Source organism: Ovis canadensis, chromosome 17 (assembly GCF_042477335.2).
Source record: "Ovis canadensis isolate MfBH-ARS-UI-01 breed Bighorn chromosome 17, ARS-UI_OviCan_v2, whole genome shotgun sequence".
Classification (NCBI taxonomy): Eukaryota; Metazoa; Chordata; class Mammalia; order Artiodactyla; family Bovidae; genus Ovis; species Ovis canadensis.
In genome coordinates this window covers 72,819,436-72,838,468 of record NC_091261.1, presented here as the reverse complement: position 1 = coordinate 72,838,468, position 19,033 = coordinate 72,819,436, and the positions used below count along the sequence as shown (strand labels likewise).

The following is a 19,033-nucleotide window of genomic DNA, read 5'->3' as shown; positions in this document are numbered from 1 at the left end:
ATCATCTTTTAGGATTTGAAATAGTTTAGCTGTAAATCCATCACCTCCACTAGCTTTGTTCGTAGTGATGCTTCCAAAGGCCCACTTGACTTCACATTCCAGGGTGTCTGGCTCTAGGTGAGTGATCACACCATCGTGGTTATCTGGGTCATGAAGCTCTTTTTTGTATAGTTCTTCTGTGCATTCTTGCCACCTCTTCTTAATACCTTCTGCTTCTGTTAGTTCCTTGTCATTTCCATCCTTTATTGTGCCCATCTTTGCATGAAATGTTCCCTTGGTATCTCTAATTTTCTTGAAGAGATCTCGTCTTCCCCATTCTATTGTTTTCCTCTATTTCTTTGCATTGATAACTGAGGAAGGCTTTCTTACCTCTCCTTGATGTTCTTTAGAACTCTGCATTCAGATGGGTATATCTTTTTCTCCTTTGCCTTTAACCTCTCTTCTTTTCTCAAGTCCTCTTAAATTTCTTAACTAACCTTAGTTTCCTCATCTATAGAGATGATAACAGTGCCTCCTCAGGGACTTTCCTGGTGGTCCAGTGGCCAAGACTCAGTGCTCCCAATGCAGGGGGCCCAGGTTCAATTCTTGATCAGGGAGCTAGATCCTATAAGCCGAAACTAAGAGTTTGCATGCTGCAGCTAAAGATCCTGCATGCCGCAACAAAGATCAAAGATCCCGAGTACTGCAGCTAAGACTGCTGCTGCTGCTGCTGCTAAGTCGCTTCAGTCGTGTCCGACTCTGTGCGACCCCATAGACGGCAGCCCACCAGGCTCCCCCGTCCCTGGGATTCTCCAGGCAAGAACACTGGAGTGGGTTGCCATTTTTCTTCTCCAATGGGTGAAAATGAAAAGTGAAAGTGAAGTCGCTCAGTCGTGTCCGACTCTTCGCGACCCCATGGACTGCTGCAGCCTACCAGGCTCCTCCGTCCATGGCATTCTCCAGGCAAGAGTACTGGAGTGGGGTGCCACTAGATGCCGCCAAATAAATGAATAAAAAGAATTAAAAGAAGAAGCAGTATTGGTTTGGTCGTAGTCAGTGAACTAGGAGTCAGAAAACGTGGGTTCCAGCCTCATTAAAACGCTGCTCTTGCCCAGCTGCAATGGCCTGGGCACGCTAGGTCTGTTCCCCAGGAATTGCTCCAGTTACAGCCACTGAAGTGAAGTGAAGTGATGTCGCTCAGTCGTGTCCGACTATTTGCGACACCATGGACTGTAGCCTACCAGGATCCTCAGTACTTGGGATTTTCCAGGTAAGAATACTGGAGTGGGTTGCCATTTCCTTCTCCAGGGGATCTTCCCGACCCAGAGATTGAGCCCCGGTCTCGCGCATTGTAGGCGGACGCTTATACCGTCTGAGCTACCAGAGAAGCACTAGCTACCAGGAACAGCCACTAGATGGCAGCAAAAAGCAAGTTCCCCCTCAGAGGCTTCCTCTCATCAGTTTCCTGATCCCTGGGTCGGGAAGATTCCGGAGAAGGAAATGGCAGCCCATCAGTATTCTTGCCTGGAGAATCCCATGGAAAGAGGAGCCTGGCGGGCTACAGCCCATGGGGTCTCAAGAGTCGGACATGACCGAGCAACTAAACCACCACAAGCTCAGATGGCAAAGAAGCAGGAGACAATGGTTCGACCCCTGGGAAGGGAAGATCCTCTGGAGAAGGGAATGGAATGGCCACCCCCTCCAGGATTCTTGCCTGGAGAATGGCATGGACAGAGGCTCCCAGTCTATGGGTTTGCAAAGAGTCAGACACAATGGAGCGACTAACACACTTTCAACCAACAAAGTAACTGCAGGCTTCCCTGGTGGCTCAGTGGTAAAAGAATCTGTCTGCAATGCAGGAGACAGTCCATGAGGTCGTGAAAGAATCAGACACAACTTAGCGGCTGATGAAACGACAACAAAGTAGCTGACGTTTCTCCCCAATTTCTGTCTACCCCTTCACTCACTTTCTGCTCACGTTTTTGCGGGTACTAAGCACTGGGCCTGCTGGGGCAGATGGAGAAGTCTGCAGTAACTGAATCCATGCATTTCCATTTCTTTGACTATTGCCTTTTTCCAGTGACACTCAGACCTTCTTCACCAGTCCATCATCTTTCCTGACTACATAGCTGACCATCTAGTCACTCACCGAATATCCACACTGGCTGTCCCAGAGGCATCTCAAATGCATCAGATCCAAAACTGAACACATTGCTTTTCTCACCAAAGTTGCTTTTGCTCCTATGTCCTTGTTTGCACTACCATCCAAAAAGTCAGGAATGGAGAAACCTCAGGGTCGTCTGTGACTCCTCCTTCTCCTTCATCTTTCACAGCCAATCAGTCACCAAATCCTGCAAACAACACCTCTGCAAACACAATTCCAAACTGGTTTATGTGACACAGGCTCATTTGTAAAACATTCAAAGAGAAAAACCAAAAACTGAAAAACACAGATTGGAATGTTTCACTGTTCGGAAAACTAGTGCTTTCTTTGTGTTTTTTGCTTTCACTTTCCAAAATTTCTACACGGTGCCTGTGATTCTTCTGAAATTAGAAAATTTTAAAACCTACAGTATTATCTTTCTCCCGAAAGTATGTGTACATACAACTGTTAGGACATCGTACATAGCTATCTCTAGGGTAGTAATGTGCAGAAAAAATTTGCCCGTAGGTACAGTACTTTGCCAAGCATCTGCGGTGAGGCTGCCAAGTGGATCAGCTGGCACGGCAACTCTGTCAGCCCTTTGTTAAAAACGGCACTTCCTCCACACATGGCTCCTGAAAGCCACTTCATTTTTGGATCCGATTATTTAATGTGAAAAATATTTCTGCTGCAGAAATTCATTGTCATCTCAAGTTTATAGAGGAGATTGTTTTTCTCACAGAGTGGAGTGCTGATATATCCAAAGGGAAGCAAGCCCCGCCTGAGTCCTTCAGTCAACAGACATTTATAGGGTGCTGACTTACACCCTGGGCGTTACTTTAGGAGTTTGGATTCCAGGGGTAAAGGAGATATTTAAGGTCCCTGCTCTTAAGAAGATGTCATCACATAGTTGCTAAGCAGATAAGCAAGATGGTTACAGACAGAAGAAATGCCAGGGTGGTGGGAGAGAAAAACTAAGTCAGTAGGGGTGGCTAATTTTGGGTTGTGTGATGCCCACACAGGAGGGCATATTTGAACCACAAGGTAAGCTACAAGATGGAGCTAGCTGTCTGTGGAGCTGCTGGCAGAGCCCAGCCTGAGGGAATGGCAAGCACAAGGGCCCTGAGGCAGGGACAAACTTGGCATATTTAGGAAAGAAAAAGGCCAGTGTGGTTTTCGAGAGGTAAGTCAGTGAGGAGTAGTGAAGTGGATGAGCTGGAGAAGGTGGACAGAGTTCGAGCAGGGTCTTGTAGTTGATCAATAAAGAGGTTGGATTTTAATCTAAGTTAAAAACCAACATGAGTACAATTACTTACACATACATATTGCGTACCTACTATGTGCAAGTACTGTTCTAGGCATTTTACACATGCTATTTCATGTAATCATTACAACCGCTCTGTGACACAGGGTTGGTCCTGTGGCTGCTCTGGGTTCTGCTATTTTGAGTGCATCTCCTATCTTCATGTCCCACCATTTAGGGAAGGAAAAAATATATCTTCTGGTCTCTCCTTGATGAGTGCTGGAGTAGGGCTGGCTAACTGGAGGACGAGAGGCCACGTGGAGGAGAACTGAGGGTCCGCAGGTGACAATCAGCACCCGCCCAAATATTGAGCGAGACCATCTTGGATCGTCTAGTTCAGCCTAGCCAAACTCCTAGCAACCCAGGAGTATTACTGCTGGTCCCACCAATATGTAGAAAGACAGCATCTCTGATCCAACTTAAAGAAGGTTGGCCATTGAGTTTATACTTGGAAAATAATAACTATTAAGGCATATAGAACATTTTTAATGTACCAGGCACAACGCTGCCTTTACATAGCATTTCCCCTTACAACAGTCCTGTGACATAAGCACTGAATTTTAGCTCTTTTTTATAGATGGTGAAACCGAGGCGCTGAGAGATCAACTGGCTTGTTTACAGTCACACAGCTTGTAAGAGCACCCTGTTGCTCATTTCAGTTCAGTCAAGTCACTCAGTCATGTCCGACTCTTAGCAAGTCCATGGACTGGAGCACACCAGGCTTCCCTGTCCATCGCCAACTCCCAGAGCTTATTCAAACTCATGTCCATTGAGTCAGTGATGCCATCCAACCATCTCATCCTCTGTCGTCCCCTTCTCCTCCCGCCTTCAATCTTTCCCAGCATCAGGGTCTTTTCCAATGAGTTAGTTCTTCGCATCAGGTGATCAAAGGATTGGAGCTTCAGCTTCAGCATCAGTCCTTTCAATGAATATTCAGGACTGATTTCCTTTAGGATGGACTGGTTTGATTTCCTTGCAGTCCAAGGGACTCTCAAGAGTCTTCTCCAACCACAGTTCAAAAGCATCAGTTCTTCGGCGCTCAGCTTTCTTTATGGTCCAACTCTCACATGCATACATGACTACTGGAAAAACCATAGCTTTGGCTAGACGGACCTTTGCTGACCCTGTTGCTCAACTTTCGGGAAAGGGAGGGAAAATCGTTCCTATGGACTGCAGAGCTGGGATGGTCCTCCAGGGGGCGCAATTCACATTGTCTTCTATGTGTACCTGCCATCCAACCCTGTGCTTTGTTACTCATTTTTCTGTACTGACTCCAACTGCCCCTTCTGGGTGCACTAATTTTAGGTCAACAGAACCTTTGAGATATAAAATAGCGCGACGTTAGCCATCATGGCTGTGCTCAGGATCTGCAGTCTTGGAAGTCCTCCACAAGGAGGAAGCTTAGGCAGGTAGTGGGGATCAGATAGCAAGCATTACATGGACTCTGCAGCTGGGAACCCAGGCAAGGCTGTGTGTCACTCTAGGCATGCAGAGACTGGAAATGGAGAAACTTTAGAAGGCAAAAAGAAGGGACGTGGTCAAGACTGAGTGGCTGGAAACTGGAAAATGCACTGATAGAGGCAGACAGCATCAATTCTGGGTGCCTTTGTAGCAAACTTGGGTATCCTGTCTTCCAGACTGGTATGGTGGGTGCCAGCCTCAGGAGTACCCATCATTGAGAACAGCTAAGAGGGTGAATTTGAGAGGTTGTTTTTATTGTTGTTTTAGTTACTAAGCCGTGTCCACCTCTCTTGTGACCCCCATAGACTGTAGCCCGGCAGACTCTGTCCATGAGATCACTGAAATAAAGAAAGCAACTACCCAAAGCCAAGAAACGTGTACCTATGGCGAGGTGTGAAGACGTGGTTTCTTTTGTTTTGTTTTCCTGTCTTTCTCTGTCTCTGTGTGTCAGTTTCTTAGTTATAGTCTTGGACCTTAGCAATAATAAGAATCCATATTTGCACCTCATTGCAGGAACATGTCAGAGACTTGAATGCCTTCCATCCAAGTTTCTAGCACACAGGATCAGCATGATCTCAGGAACTTGAATCACAGAGCAAGTCTGCACAGCTGTCTACTCTTTATAAAGCTATTTGGGAGGCTTATTAGCATGTTTGAGGCTATGCCAAAGGTTTGTAATAAAAATACAATGGAAGCACACAAGAAGTTTTAGGGAGATTTTATATTTCATTACAGGACTTGATTCCCTCCTGCAAGGGCAAACGTTTCTATGTCATGTTCAACTGAGTTGGGTAAGAAAATAACTCCACATTCTTAGGTGAAAGTAACTTAAAAAAATATTTTTGCGGACAACTTAAATAATGCATGCTCATGATTAAAAATAATCAAATGTGACCGGAAAATGCATAACCTAGATGCAGCAAGGTCCCTAACGGTAATCACAGCTCTCACCCTTGGTCCACTCTGAGGCTGCATTCAGAATTTAAATGCAGTGCCAGGAAGCCAGCTCTATCGGTGATGGAGCGACAAAGTTTTACTGAAGATTTTCTGGAGAAGGTGTGGCAGAAGGGTGACATCACACGTGTGTCTGTACTGGTGTGTGTGTGTGCTCAGCTGTGTCCCTTTGTAATCCCACGGACTGTAGCCCACCAGGATTCTCTGTCCATGGGATTTCCCGGGCAAGCATAGTGGAGTGGGTTGCCATTTCTTCCTCCAGGAGATCTTCTTGTCCCAGGGATCGAACACACGTTTCTTGCATCTCCTGCACTGGCAGGCGGATTCTTTACCACTGTGCCCACCTCACAGAGACATTGCATACCTCGTGGCAAATGCCAAAGCAATTCCCTTTAAACATCTTAAAGTTTAAGAAGTTCTGCCCGAATTTCTTCTATAAATATCAGCTTCCTTTCCCCTTTCCTCCTCCCGCTTCTCTGTCTTTGTCTGGTTCCCCATCTTAACATAAATTCCCCTCCATGGTCTGGAAGAACTCAGTTCTGGCTCTCAACTTGCCTATCCCACTCAAAAAGAGAAAAGCTCAGTTGGCTAATTGTACTCCAACTTTATTTTTTTTTTAAGAAAGCAGTTCAATATCCAATTATTTGTCGAGAATGGCTGGGAATTGGCACTGGAACTGGCTTTCTCAGGCTTGAAAGATCTGAGTATTTTTCTTCCTGGTTGCCAATTCGGTGAAATCATGGTGGCAGCCTGAAATGGGCTCTGGTTGTAGTATTTACCCCACAGAAGTTGGCTAGTTCTGTAAATCATCCTCCCTCCCACCCTCAGAAGCTCTTCTTAAACATTTATCAGCACACAACTGGACTCACTCCACAAGATACATATAAAATTCTTACCAAACAAAATCAGGTCTTGTTCTGTGGAATTCAGTGCCAGGGGTTGGGGTCAGGGTGGAAGACAATTTTTGATGTCAAGAAAATAAAAGATGTCTCTATATAGTGATATATAAAGAGTGATATATATCACTATATAGTAATATATATAACATATACTATTAAAGAGAAAAATCACTGGCCCTAAATGGCATCACTTGTGCTAATGCCCATGACACCAAACCTAGGTTTAATATATAACCTAATTGCAGATTTTTTTTACATTTTTGTCTTGCTTTTTTAATTTTTTGGCCACAGCACATGGCATTCAGGGTCTTAGTCCCCCGACTAGGGATTGAACCTGTACCCCTTGCAGTGGAAGTGTGGAGTCTTAAATACTGGAGTGCCAGGGAAGTCCTGTAATTGCAGTTTTGACCTTCATAGAAATGCAATCTTAATTAACCAGTTTGGAATTTTCTGGTCAGCACCACTGAAATAATCTGTCACGTGGACCCTCTCCATTTCCCGCCCGGCCCAGTGGATGAGGAGGCAACCGACACAATATCTTTGTCTGTTCCCTCTCTCCAAAAAGATAGCCTGGCCAAAAACAATCCTTTATTTACTTCTGCTGATAGCTCCCTTGTCCCACCCTTCTTCCTATAAAAAAGTTCCATTTTGCACAACCCCTAGGAGTGTCCTTCTAGTCGCTAGATGAGATGCTGCCTGTGTGAGGCCATTAAGGCCGGGTTTCTCAGCATTGACACTATTGACATTTGGGCCAGTTATTAATAATTCTCTACGATGCGAGGGCAGCCTGTGCAATAGCAGGAGCTGGTACCACCTCCAGGTCTGAAGGTGCAAGCACGGGCTTCCAGTCGTAACTACTGCACAACATGCAACTCCAAAATTGTGTGCCTGTCAACAGCAACAGCAATGATTTTACTCACAGATCTGCAGTCTAGGGACAGAATGCTTGTTTGACAGAATGCCACCGCTGGGGTGGCTTGCAGGCCGAGGGCTGGGGTCACCTGAAGCCTTGCTCACACACCTGCATGGGGGCAGAGGGGAGCTGAACCTCTCTCTGTGTCTCAGTGGTTTACACCTGGTCTCTCCAGTATGGCAGCTTCTGGGTAGTTGAATTTCATACCTGGTGGCTCAGAGCTGCAGAGGCGTGTGTTCTGAGGGGAGAGGGCTGGGCACAAGCTGATCACCTTTTCTGTCCTCGTCTCTGGAGTCACTCATCACCACTTCCACCTGCATTATAATGTTAGAAGTGAGATACTTCCAGAGGTGAAAGATTAGACTTTTCTTTTTGTGGTAGGAAAGTGAAAGTGAGGTCGCTCAGTCGTGTCCGACTCTTTGCAACCCGTGGACTGTAGCCTACCAGGCTCCTTCCTCTGTGGGATTCTCCAGGCAAGAATACTGGAGTGGGTTGCCATTTCCTTCTCCAGGGGATCTTCCTGACCCAGGGATTGAACCCAGGTCTCCCGCATTGCGGGCAGACGCTTTACCCTCTGAGCCACCAGGGAGTGTTAACAAATTGCAGGGCTTCCCTGGCGGCTCAGTGGTAAAGGATCCACCTGCCAACGCAGGAGACACAGATTTGATCCGTAGTCCAGGAAGATCCCGCATGCTGTGGAGCAACGAAGCCCGTGGGTCACAAAACAGAGCCTGTGCTCTAGAGCCTAGGAGCGCAACTCCTGGAGCCCATGCGCCTAGAGCCCACATTGGGCCACAAGAGAAGCCACCGCAATGAGAATTCCACGCATCGCATCTAGAGAGTAGCCCCTGCTCTCCCCAGCTAGACAAAGTCTGGGCAACACGGAAGTCCCAGCAGAGCCAAAAAATACAATAAATAAACCGAATTTTTAAAAAGAGTTTAAAAAATTGCAGACCTGGGCCACCTCCCCGCCCCTCAGCCCACCAGGCTGCAGTCTACCCACCTGCTCTGCCCCCTGCCTCACTCACCCCGGCTCCTCCGCCTCCCGTTCCCCCTCCGGGCCCGCTGCTGCCTCCAGGCCCTCTTGGCCGGGCAGCTCCCTTTTCAATACGTCTTGCTGGTCCCATCTCACTGGGTTGGCGGCCATCCCAGCCTCCTGGTTCTCCTGGGCTGCTACCTTCCCTCTCTCTCTGAAACATTCTCTGATGCCAGCCAATGGGCGAGCAGTGCCCTTAGCCTATCGGCCTGGTCCTCGTCCATCTAGCCCAGCCCTCCGCCTATGTGCGGCATTTGAGAGAACCTCTTCCCGGTTGAGGAGTTATTTTTTGTAGGCCTCATTACATAGATGGGTTTAACGCTGAAGAGGACAAGTTCACGAGCTACACTCTGGAAGCCAGGCAAGATCTTGGAAAGTCATGCAATGATGAATCCTTCTCCCTGCTAGTATTTAGAGCAAAGATATGGCGCCTCCAGTCTGTGGTCTGGATCAGCCTGCTTTCTTGGTATCTCTGCCTGCCAAGGCTTCAGCTCCTACAATAAAGTTTTCCATCAGGAAACCTACACCCACTGGCTCTACATTTTCTTTACCATCAGATCCCTTTAGAACCTCCTCATGCCAATAATGGTTCCCTTAAAGGTTATCCTTTATTGCCTTCTATCAGCCATTATATCCAGCATGTCTTTCCCGATCGTCACAATGGACCTGTGCCACTTGGAGTCTCCATCTATAATTCTGACTCTCTCACTCTTCTGGAAACACGATATGCAAGAAAGAGCTGGCACGCTACAGTCAGACATTCTGGATCAGGCAGACCTGTCCAGATCTGAAGTGCCTAGCCTTTAGCTTAGTGAGTTAACCTCTCTAACCCTTAATTTCCTCATCTCTATGATTGAAACAACCATATCCACCCAACAGCATGGTTATGAAAAATAATAATGCTAAGTCCTCGGCACATAGTATTAAAAGGATGTCAGTTTTCATCTTTCTTTTGTACGTTCAACCATTTCCTTGAAATCGAAAGGTGAACTTCTTTCAGCAAAATCTCACTTGTTATTCTCATTTACTCTTTTTTTTCCCCATCAACTATCTCTTCTTTGAGGCTCCCACTCAAATATCCAGCTCCACAGTGAGTGCTCATTGAAAAGTTCTAAAGTCTTAAGTCACTTGTATGTTTTAATATTAGTCATCTAATTTGAACAAATACAAGGAAATTAAAAAAAAAAATTCCAGGCCTGTTTTAAAGCCATCTCAGGCAAGGAGTAATTGCAAGAACCTAGACATAGTCACTGCTATATGGTGAGGGCTGCCTGACCAAACTCTGGCCCTTGAGAGAGGAATACAGCTGTTCCTTGGCCTTCTGCTGAAGGGAGGTGGGGAATTAACATGCAGGCCTCTTCCTGTTGCCTGCTGGTGTCCGCATTGGCTGAGCCCATCAAAGCCGGACAAGGGAGCTGTTGGACGCAGCCCATGCAGGCTCCTGGGCACCTGGGTCACAGAAGTGGTGGGGCAGGGCATGCTTCTGAAGGGGCCAACACAAGATGCCCAGCATGGAATACACCCTAGTGGTCAGTTTTCTTAGAGCTGTCTCCATTAAGACTAAACAACCTGCGATTCCATCCAGAAAAGACCAAGGGGCTTGCCATTCTTGACTGCTGCGAGGTCTGCTGTGCTACAGCAGAAGGGCTGGTGGTAATCCTTTCATTTGCCAGGCACTAACTTTGCAGTGTGCTCCATACGGGCTGTGCAGACCTCATCTCACTGAGTCCCCACCACTCCCCAGAAGGTCTGTCTTATTATCTCCATTTTACAGAGAAGGAAACTAGAATGGAGAAGTGACTTGAGTCACTTGCCTAAGGTACTAGCCCCCCACAGCAAGCAGAGAACCCAGAGTCCAGGACTGGTCTGATTCTGAAGACTATACCAAAGCCATCATGTTTCCACTGACAGGCTGCCAGCAAAAAGGTAGCAATTTTCAGCCTCTTGTCTCCTTGTTATATTTTCAACTCGACGCAGTGCTTTTTTAAAAAATGGCTCTTATGATGTTGGATTTCTTCCTTATTGGCACAAAAATCAATTGCTCTTATAGCTGATCAAGGGCCTGCACATCCTCATCTGATCACGGAAAGTCTTTTTATTTTTGATTAGTCTTATTATTTTGGCGGTGCTGGGTCTTTGCTGCTGCACGGGCTTTTCTCTAGTTGCAGCGAGCAGGGGCTGCTCTCTAGCTGCAGTGCCCGGGCTTCTCATTGCTCAGGCGGCATGCAGGCTCCAGGAGTTGTGGCTCAGGGGCTCGGTAGTCGCGGCTCCCAGGCTCGAGAGCACAGGCTCAGTAGTTGTGGGGCACAGGCTTAGTTGCCCTGAGGCATGTGAGATCTTCCCTGATCAGGGATTGAATTTGTGTCTTCTGCATTCGCAGGTGGATTATTTACCACTGAGCCACCAAGGAAACCCATGGGAAGTCTTAAACGGGCCCCGTCTGCTCACGGGTTCAGCTTCCCTGGCCCAGGGCTACGTGTACAAGGAGACCTGGTGGCGCTGGCATCAGAGGATGGGAGTCTGTCTCTCTCCCTTCCTGACAGGCACCCTGGGTCCCCGCTGGCAACTCTGCGATGGTGGAAAAAACAGGCCCAGCTGTCCCATGCTACCAGCAGCAGTCCGTGCTCTTGCTTCTTGGATACTCAGGATAAAAGTCACCAGGCCGTTGACGGTGTGGGAGCTCAAGGAAGCTCCAGGTCGTCCCCCCTGGGAGCACTTTGCCTCTCTGTGTGGGTCTGGGTCTGAGTCTGGGAAAAGGCTTTGGGCAGCCCTTGCTCCAGGGTAGGAAGTAACACCTGTAAGGGTGTGATGAGATTTGGGAGGCCACGTGCTCCTGCATTTTCCCTTCATCCATGAGTATCGTCCATGTTGGCAAATTTCAGACAGGGCCACAGAGGATGGAGCAGGAGGCAGGAAGTGCCCTCCAGACCCCCCTTCTGGACCCCAGCGTGGACAGCCAGCCTCCTGGCCTGAAGTTTCTCTCACAGGGAGTCTTTCTCTCTGCTGATGACATCCACATTTTGCCTTCACTGTTTCGGTAGGGGCAGTACATTGTTAGAGTCACATACCACCAGGGAGTTGCAGCTTAAGGCAGAGTCATGTTTTATAATAGGAAGGTCAAACTATTCATTTATGATACTGTAAATCAGTGATTTATTTTCCATCTTTAATAGGCTCCTTCCTGCCCTCCCTCCCCCTTCAACCATGTCACAGTTAGAAGGCTACCAAAAGGCAGGAATATTGCTGTAGATGACCTGAGGCAAGAGATAAATACATCGGAGGAAAATGGGGAGGCAGATCACTCAGGGGAACCCTCTGGGTCTTTCAGGTGGCCACAGCGAAGTCGTGTTCCAGTAGGCGCGTGTGCCCAAGGAGAACATGGTCCTGAGTCTGGCCCGGGCTTCGTGATCCTCCAGGGCTGAGTGGGTTCCAACAGGATCCATCACTGCATGCGGCTGATCAGGTACTTGGAGAGGGCACTGGAGCGCAGGAAGGCCCGTCTGTTTTCCTATCAGACGTCAGATCCTATTTTCTGAGAGTAGACTTGGCTAGTGAAGCAAGATGTTGGTCTTTCAAGGAGCTGTGTCCCTATCTTTGCTTTGTATCTGCTACTTTGCTGAAGTCTGAAAGGTAGGGAATAGGCCTCATTCTGCTGAGGTGGCCAGAAGGGGGAAAGTCTAGGTCATGTGGCAGCAAGATTTCAAGGTCCACAGGGTGATGGCCTGCTGATGGCCACCCCTGTTACCAGATTGTCTTTAAAAATCAGTTACCAGGGAGAACCTGGGGTCCCATCATCCAGCCCTGCACCACCCTTCTCCCGCTATGTGTCCTAAAAACTTTGTTCTGCTGTGACCTCCTCAAAGGTTGGAAGGCGACACAAAAGGAAATTCTACCTGGGATCGGTAATTCAAATCATTCGTATCAATTTCACAGAGATGAAACAAACAAATATTTCACAAGATACTCTGTACAAAGAATGGAGAATCCATTGGGTTTGGATTACTGAGCAAACCTGAGACTTACACCCTTTTCAGGGTGACCAGTTTTGTTTTTTTTATCTTTGAAAATGCCTTTCTTGGAACTTCTCTAGTGGTCCAGTAGTTAAGAATCTGCCTTTCAATGCAGGGGACACAAGTTTGATCCCTGGTCCAGTAAGATCCCACACTTTCTGGAGCAACTAAGCTCATGTGCCACAACTACTGAGCCCACGCACTCCAACTATCAAAGCTGATGCACTATCAGAGCCTGTGCTCCAAAGCGAGAGAAACCACTGCAATGAGAAGCCTGTGCGCTGCAGTAAAGAGTAGCGCCCTCTTGTCGCAACTAGAGAAAGCCTGCTCACAACAACGAAGACCCAGTGCAGCCAAAAATAAATGCATAAACAAACAAAATTTATTAAAAATACCTCTCTCTAAGGGCTTATGTATAGTACTGCAGTCCCATTCTGCAGAGCAGTTTGACTGTATGTGTTAGAAATCTTAGAAGGTAGGCCCTCCCTGGTGATGCAGTGGCTAAGACTCTGTACTCCCAATGCAAGGGACCCAGGTTCTATCCCTGGTCAGGGAACTATGCCCCACCTGCTGCAACAAAGATGGAAGATCTCGTATGACACAAATAAGATCCAGTGCAGCCAAGTAAATAAAGAAACAAACAAAAAAAAGAAATTCTTTTTGTGGGCCATATGTTTTGTGTGTGGCAGTTTATTAGTTTTTAAAATCATTACTTTTTAATGAAAACAACTTGACCAAAAATCTGTCACAGAATTTGAGACCCATTAAAAAAAGTTTAATGAGAAAAAAAAATAATAATAAAATTTTAAAAAATTTAAAAAGAAGTCCTAGAAGGTGCCATAGTATTGATGTGGCCATTCCACTAGAAGATGTGGTCACAAGGAGTAATTACATTTGATATTTGATACTAGGAGGTTCATCATAGTGCTGATTATAAAATGTCGAAAACACCTTATAAGGCTAACAACTGAAGCCTGGTCAGATAACTGTGGTATGGGCATGCAGGAAATTCCAAAATAAAATTATTCCTTAATATATATAGAGATGCTCCGAAATTTAAAAAATCAGGCTATAAAGCATTATATAGAGTGTGACTCCATTTCTCGGTAAGAAATGCAGATGTATGTATGTGTCTGTGTGTGCTCAGTTGTGTCTGACTCTTTGTGACCCCATGGACTGTAACCTGCCAGGCTCTTTTGTCCATGGAATTTTCCAGGCAAGAATACTAGAGTGGGTTGCCATTTCCTCCTCTAGGGGATCTTCCCAACCCAGCGACTGAACCCGAGTCTCTTGCATTGGCAGGTGGGTTCTTTACCACTGAGCCACCGGGGTAGCCTATGTATGTAATATGCATGTTCAAAAAGTGCAAAAGGGTATCCACCAAATATTAGGTGTAAGTGACAGATGATTGGATACCAGGTGTCTGTATTTTCTTCTTTTTTTTTTTTTGTCTGCAAATGTATACTATATCTGTCATGAGATATATTATTTGTGTCATAACTGTATTTAGCTTAAAAAAAAAAAGTTGGGAGACTCCCCTGATGGTCCAGTGGCTAAGATTGAGTTTCCAATGCAGGGGGCCCGGGTTCAATCCCTGGTCAGGGAACTAGATCTCACATTCTGCAACTAATGATCCCGTGTGCAGCTGGGACCTGACAGAGTCAAAAAAGAAAAAAAAAAAAACATGAGGGGAAGGACCCCATACAACCTTTCCTGATTGCCTGCGGCTCTCAAAGACACTTGGATCCCTGTTGCAACAGGAGTTGTTCACAAGTGAGGTTTGGCACCCAGACTTTGCTCCCGAGGGCCCCGCAGGACGTGAAGCAGGTCCTGCTGCCAGCAGAGGGCGTCCTCCTGGCCTGTGTGAGGTGCCCACCATCTCTGCCTGATTCCCTGGTGCCAGAGTCCAGCTCCAGCAGCCAAGGAATCAGCCTGAAGAGATGAGCGGTGTCGGCAGAAAGTGATGCAGCCTCTGACTCAAGGTGCAGGACTGCATGTTTATTTCAAGCAGCAGGTCTTCTTTTATACTTCGACAAAAGCATTAGATCAGAGGTTTTACCTTTTCAGCTCCCCCTCACCCAGATTTATTGTCTCCTTGTTGCCCTTCAAACAGCGTTCCTGCTTCAGCCATTCTCTCAGAATTGTGTTGACTTGTGATTACATTGTAGTTCATGCTGATGTCTGGACTACGTACCACATTCCTCAGTTTATTTCTCATCTTTCTAAATCCTGCTTGCCCCTAGTATCTTAAGCTCACTATCTCCTAAAAAGGCTTCTGGCTATTCTTAATTATCCTAATCCCTAAGCTCAGCAAACTTCCTTTGCCATAAACATTCCCCTCACAAACAGGTCTCAGATAACAATCCTTCCCATGGCCTCAAGCTGCAGCCTACATGCTCATCCTGGAACATTCTTTGTAAAGATCCTTGAACAAATGTCAATGGTTACTTTATTGATTATTTTCTGGGCACAACTGCAGAAGGCTTTGTGCTTTCTCATGCTTCTCTCAAGAACAATAAGCACCTTAACATTCTTTCCAGCCAACTCAACCAAAGAAAGGAGAGAACAAGTCAGAATCACAAGACCTAACTCCTTCATCCCGGGACCATGCCTCCAGGATGAGGAGAGGGGGTTGGGGCTGCGCCTCCATTTTGTCAATAATGCCTAATGTGGCTCCCAACACCCTGGGGAGCCCTGGGCCTGAGGCGGCGCAGAGCAAGCTCTGTCCTGGCTGGTGGCTGGGCCTGCCCCAAAAGGGCAGAAGGGCTGGAGTAAAGGGGTTCCCAGAGGTAATTTATGCAGGCACCAATTTGACTAGCCCTGCGGTGCCCTCGAACATTGTCTGTGTCTGGTTCTTCCCCCTGGAAGTTTCTGGGGGCTGGAGAGCTGGCCAAGTGGCAGATGAACTGCACAGTCTGTTTCCACCTACCTCCTCTGAAGGGCGCAGCCCTGCACTTCCGGTCCTGTCTCCTGTGTCCACAGGCGAAGTCCCTGGTAGAGCAGGGCACAGTCCTGGCAGAAGTCTCCCAGTCCCCCGTAGAGATGGAGCAGCCCACCTCCCAGATGTGGTGGGAAGGAGGCAGGAGGCCTTGGGGGGGCAGGAGCCTCACAGAGGACAGGTCCTGAGGTCGTGGTGAGGGACTGAATCTGAACATGCCGACTCTTCCCTCCCGGTTCTGCACACCTCAGAGAAAGCACTTGGCTCCTTGACATAAATGTGATCAACTCTTCTTGGAATTGCTTGGGCAGCTCTTCAAAACCGAAAAAGCTATGAAAAGAGAAAAAAGAAAAGAGACAATAAAAGAGGACTGAACTTTCTGTTTTATCAACCTGATGAATTTCCGGGTCCTAGACAATAGGCTTGATAGGGCAACATGGCCCCCAGCCTCAGCTACGTCCTCCCTGGACTGCCCACACATCAGGCACACTAAGAGTAAGCAAAGGAATTAGCCAGAGGAGAAGCTTTACTTTCAGATGTGACATTATTCCTTAAATGGCTCTTTCTGAGTGCTTCTAACACCAGGCATGGTGCTGTGCTGACACCTGCCTGCTCCAGCTCTCCATGGGGCCTCCACCCCTTAGCTGAGAGGCCTTGGTTGGGGGGGCAGTGTTGGGAGGGTGAAGGGGTGGAGGGGTGGGAGTGACCCAGGCTCAAGTTCCCAGTTTTGCAGCACTCTAGTGCCAGGTATGAGGGCTGTAAGGGGATCAAATGCATGCCACACTCAGGGTAGATCCTCGCAGCTCAATTTCCCCGAGTCCTGGCTGGCTTTGGTCCACTGTCCAGTTGGAAACAGAGCTGGCTGCAACCCCAAATGAAGCACAAGCCATTCCCACTCTGGGGACACTGCCAGTCACCTGGGAAGATGCCTGGAGTCTGTCCTTGACCAGACACCTCCTCACACCATACCACAAGCTGAGTCACTGTCCTGGTCACCACTGCCACCCCCTCCACCCTCCCTTGGTGCTGGACACACACTGTACACCAGGCAGGGCTGCCTCACATTCCAGCGGGACCTTGGGTCTCGGTTCTGAGCCATGGTTTCTACTCCTCCCTGTGAAACAGATGGTTCTTCCAAGCATTCCGCCCTGGGGTCTGCCCTCCTCACCATGGCTCCTTGTCCTTAAAGTTTGCAGCTCTGGATATTGCCATGATTCAAGTGGTATCCCTGTCCATGGCCTCCGGAGCGGCTGATAAGTGCATTCAGGTGAGCACAGTTAAGATCGCTGGTTCTTCTGAATCATTTACAACAGATGCAAGACTCCCTCTCCTTCAACTTGCCCAACCTCCTGTAGACTAACAGCCTCTCTTTGTTGTACACTCATCACACGTGACTTTCCTCTTCCTCCTTAGAACAACCCTAGGAGGGGTCCTAGTCCCTCCTCCATTTTGAATATGTGAAACAGAAGTACAAGAAAGTGAAGTGACTTGTTAAGGTCACTCAATTTGCAAGGAGCTCAGCTCAGATTTGGGGGAATCTAGGTCCTTCTTTCCCTGGGCTGGGAAGATCCCCTGGAGGAGGGCATGGCAACCCACTCCAGTATTCTTGCCTGAAGAATCCCATAGACAGAGGAGCCTGAAGGGCTACTATCCATAGGGTCGCAAAGAGTCGGACACGTCTGAAGCAACTTAGCATGCACGCATGCACAGGTCATTTTTAGGGGCTTCCCTGGTGGCTCAGACAGTGAAGAACCTGGCTGCCATGCAGGATGCCCTGGTTTGATCCCTCGGTCGGGAAGATCCCCTGGAGAAGAGAATGGCTATCGACTCCAGTATTTCTGCCTGGAGAATCCCATGGACAGAGGAGCCTGGTGGGCTACAATCCATGGGGTTGCAAAGAGTTGGACACCACTGAGCGACTGACACTTTCACTTTACTTTCAGGTCCTTCTTACACCAGGCCCAGCCATGCCTAACCATGCCATGCCTCCTCTCCAAGTCCCAGTCCCTTGGCCCCTGTCTCAGTACATCAGTTGCCTCCCCATATTTGAGTTTACACAAGATCCTGCCTGCGGGGTTGCAAAGAGTCAAGACACGACTGAGCACACACACACAAGATTCTGCCCAGTGCATTGGCCCACCCGTGTACAAGGAGGGCACAGACGCAGTGACCTCCCTACCCCTGAATCAGCCATCTCACTCCTGCTTATGGTAAGGTCAGCAAAGGACCATGGTGTTCTGGTGTGTGAGGGCCAATGCCCATCTATCTGCTCTGTAGTCAGAACGGTTGCTGGGGTAGGGGGAGGTGGGGGCAGTATGCCACTACAGTTCTGAGAGCAGTACTCGTGGAGAAAGGTGGACACGCTCATTCACTTGAGATCCGAGCTCTTCAAGGAGTGGGTGCCTGTGAGCCCAGGTGGTGGGCAGAGATAAGCCACTGGCTGTTGACCTCATGCTAATCTCATGATTTGGGATGATGTGGCCAACAGTTGCCCGTTTCAGGTCAGACCATGTGGGCAGGGGCCGTCCTCCCACGGGGTTCCATTCGGTAGCCATTCTTTTCTCCAGGGGATCTTCCTGACTGAGGGATGAAACCAGGGCATCCTGCATGGCAGACAGGTTCTTCACCATCTGAGCCACCAGGGAAGCCCCTAAGAACGACCTGTGCATGTGTGCATGCTAAGTTGCTTACCTGACATTACAGACCTGACCCGCTTGAGGGAACCACTTTACTGGAGAGAATGCCCGCCTGCTACAGCCAGGGCTATGGACCTTCAGGGTACTGGGGAGTCATGGGGGGCTTGTAAAAGGGCTCCCCAGATACTCCTGCCCCCGTGGTCTGGGGAGGCAGGTCCAGGCTCTCCTCTACTACCTGCTGCTCATGGAAGGTAAAGTTTAATTCAAGCCCCCAAATGAATTGCTGTGACAACATCAGCCACACTGGCAAACAACGTTTTGCAAACTCTGACAAGGTTCTAGCAGCCTGTATTCTTGCCTCCAGCCTTAGAAAGGAAGAGGAGGTTCTGAAAAACTAAATGCCTTGGCTAGTGGCCTGGTTTATCACATGGCTCTAGAATTTCTCTTGTGGCCTCTGAGGTTCCCCTTGCTTGTTAAGTCATGCACTGCAGGAATGGAAATAGAAGCCGTGCTGTGGGGCAACCCAGAGTCTCCATCAGATACTGTGCTGCAAAGTGGAGGGGGTGGTGGGGGACAATGACCAGTGCCTGATGGATGCAAGTCAGAGATGCGGCCTCCTGCAGCCCCTCATCCAGAGTCTCCTATTCCGTGAAATAATTCCATTCATCACTGTGAACTGTACCCCGCCTCTCGGCTGGGGGCTGGTGTAGGCCTTGGGGAATGTGCGGGAAAACAACTGGTTCAGTTGCCATTATCAAGGG

At 48.1% G+C, this 19,033-nt stretch overlaps 1 long non-coding RNA gene across 1 annotated transcript in view; it reads right to left on the bottom strand.

Moving 5' to 3' along the window:
• LOC138422741 (uncharacterized) overlaps nucleotides 1-19,033 on the bottom strand; it is a 68,466-nt gene that overhangs the window by 25,641 nt on the left and 23,792 nt on the right. The window contains exons 3-4 of the long non-coding RNA XR_011250001.1: nucleotides 15,628-15,966; nucleotides 7,860-7,966 (exon numbers count right to left, since the gene is read on the bottom strand). This is a non-coding gene — a long non-coding RNA (uncharacterized lncRNA). The remainder of the gene's footprint in view (nucleotides 1-7,859; nucleotides 7,967-15,627; nucleotides 15,967-19,033) is intronic.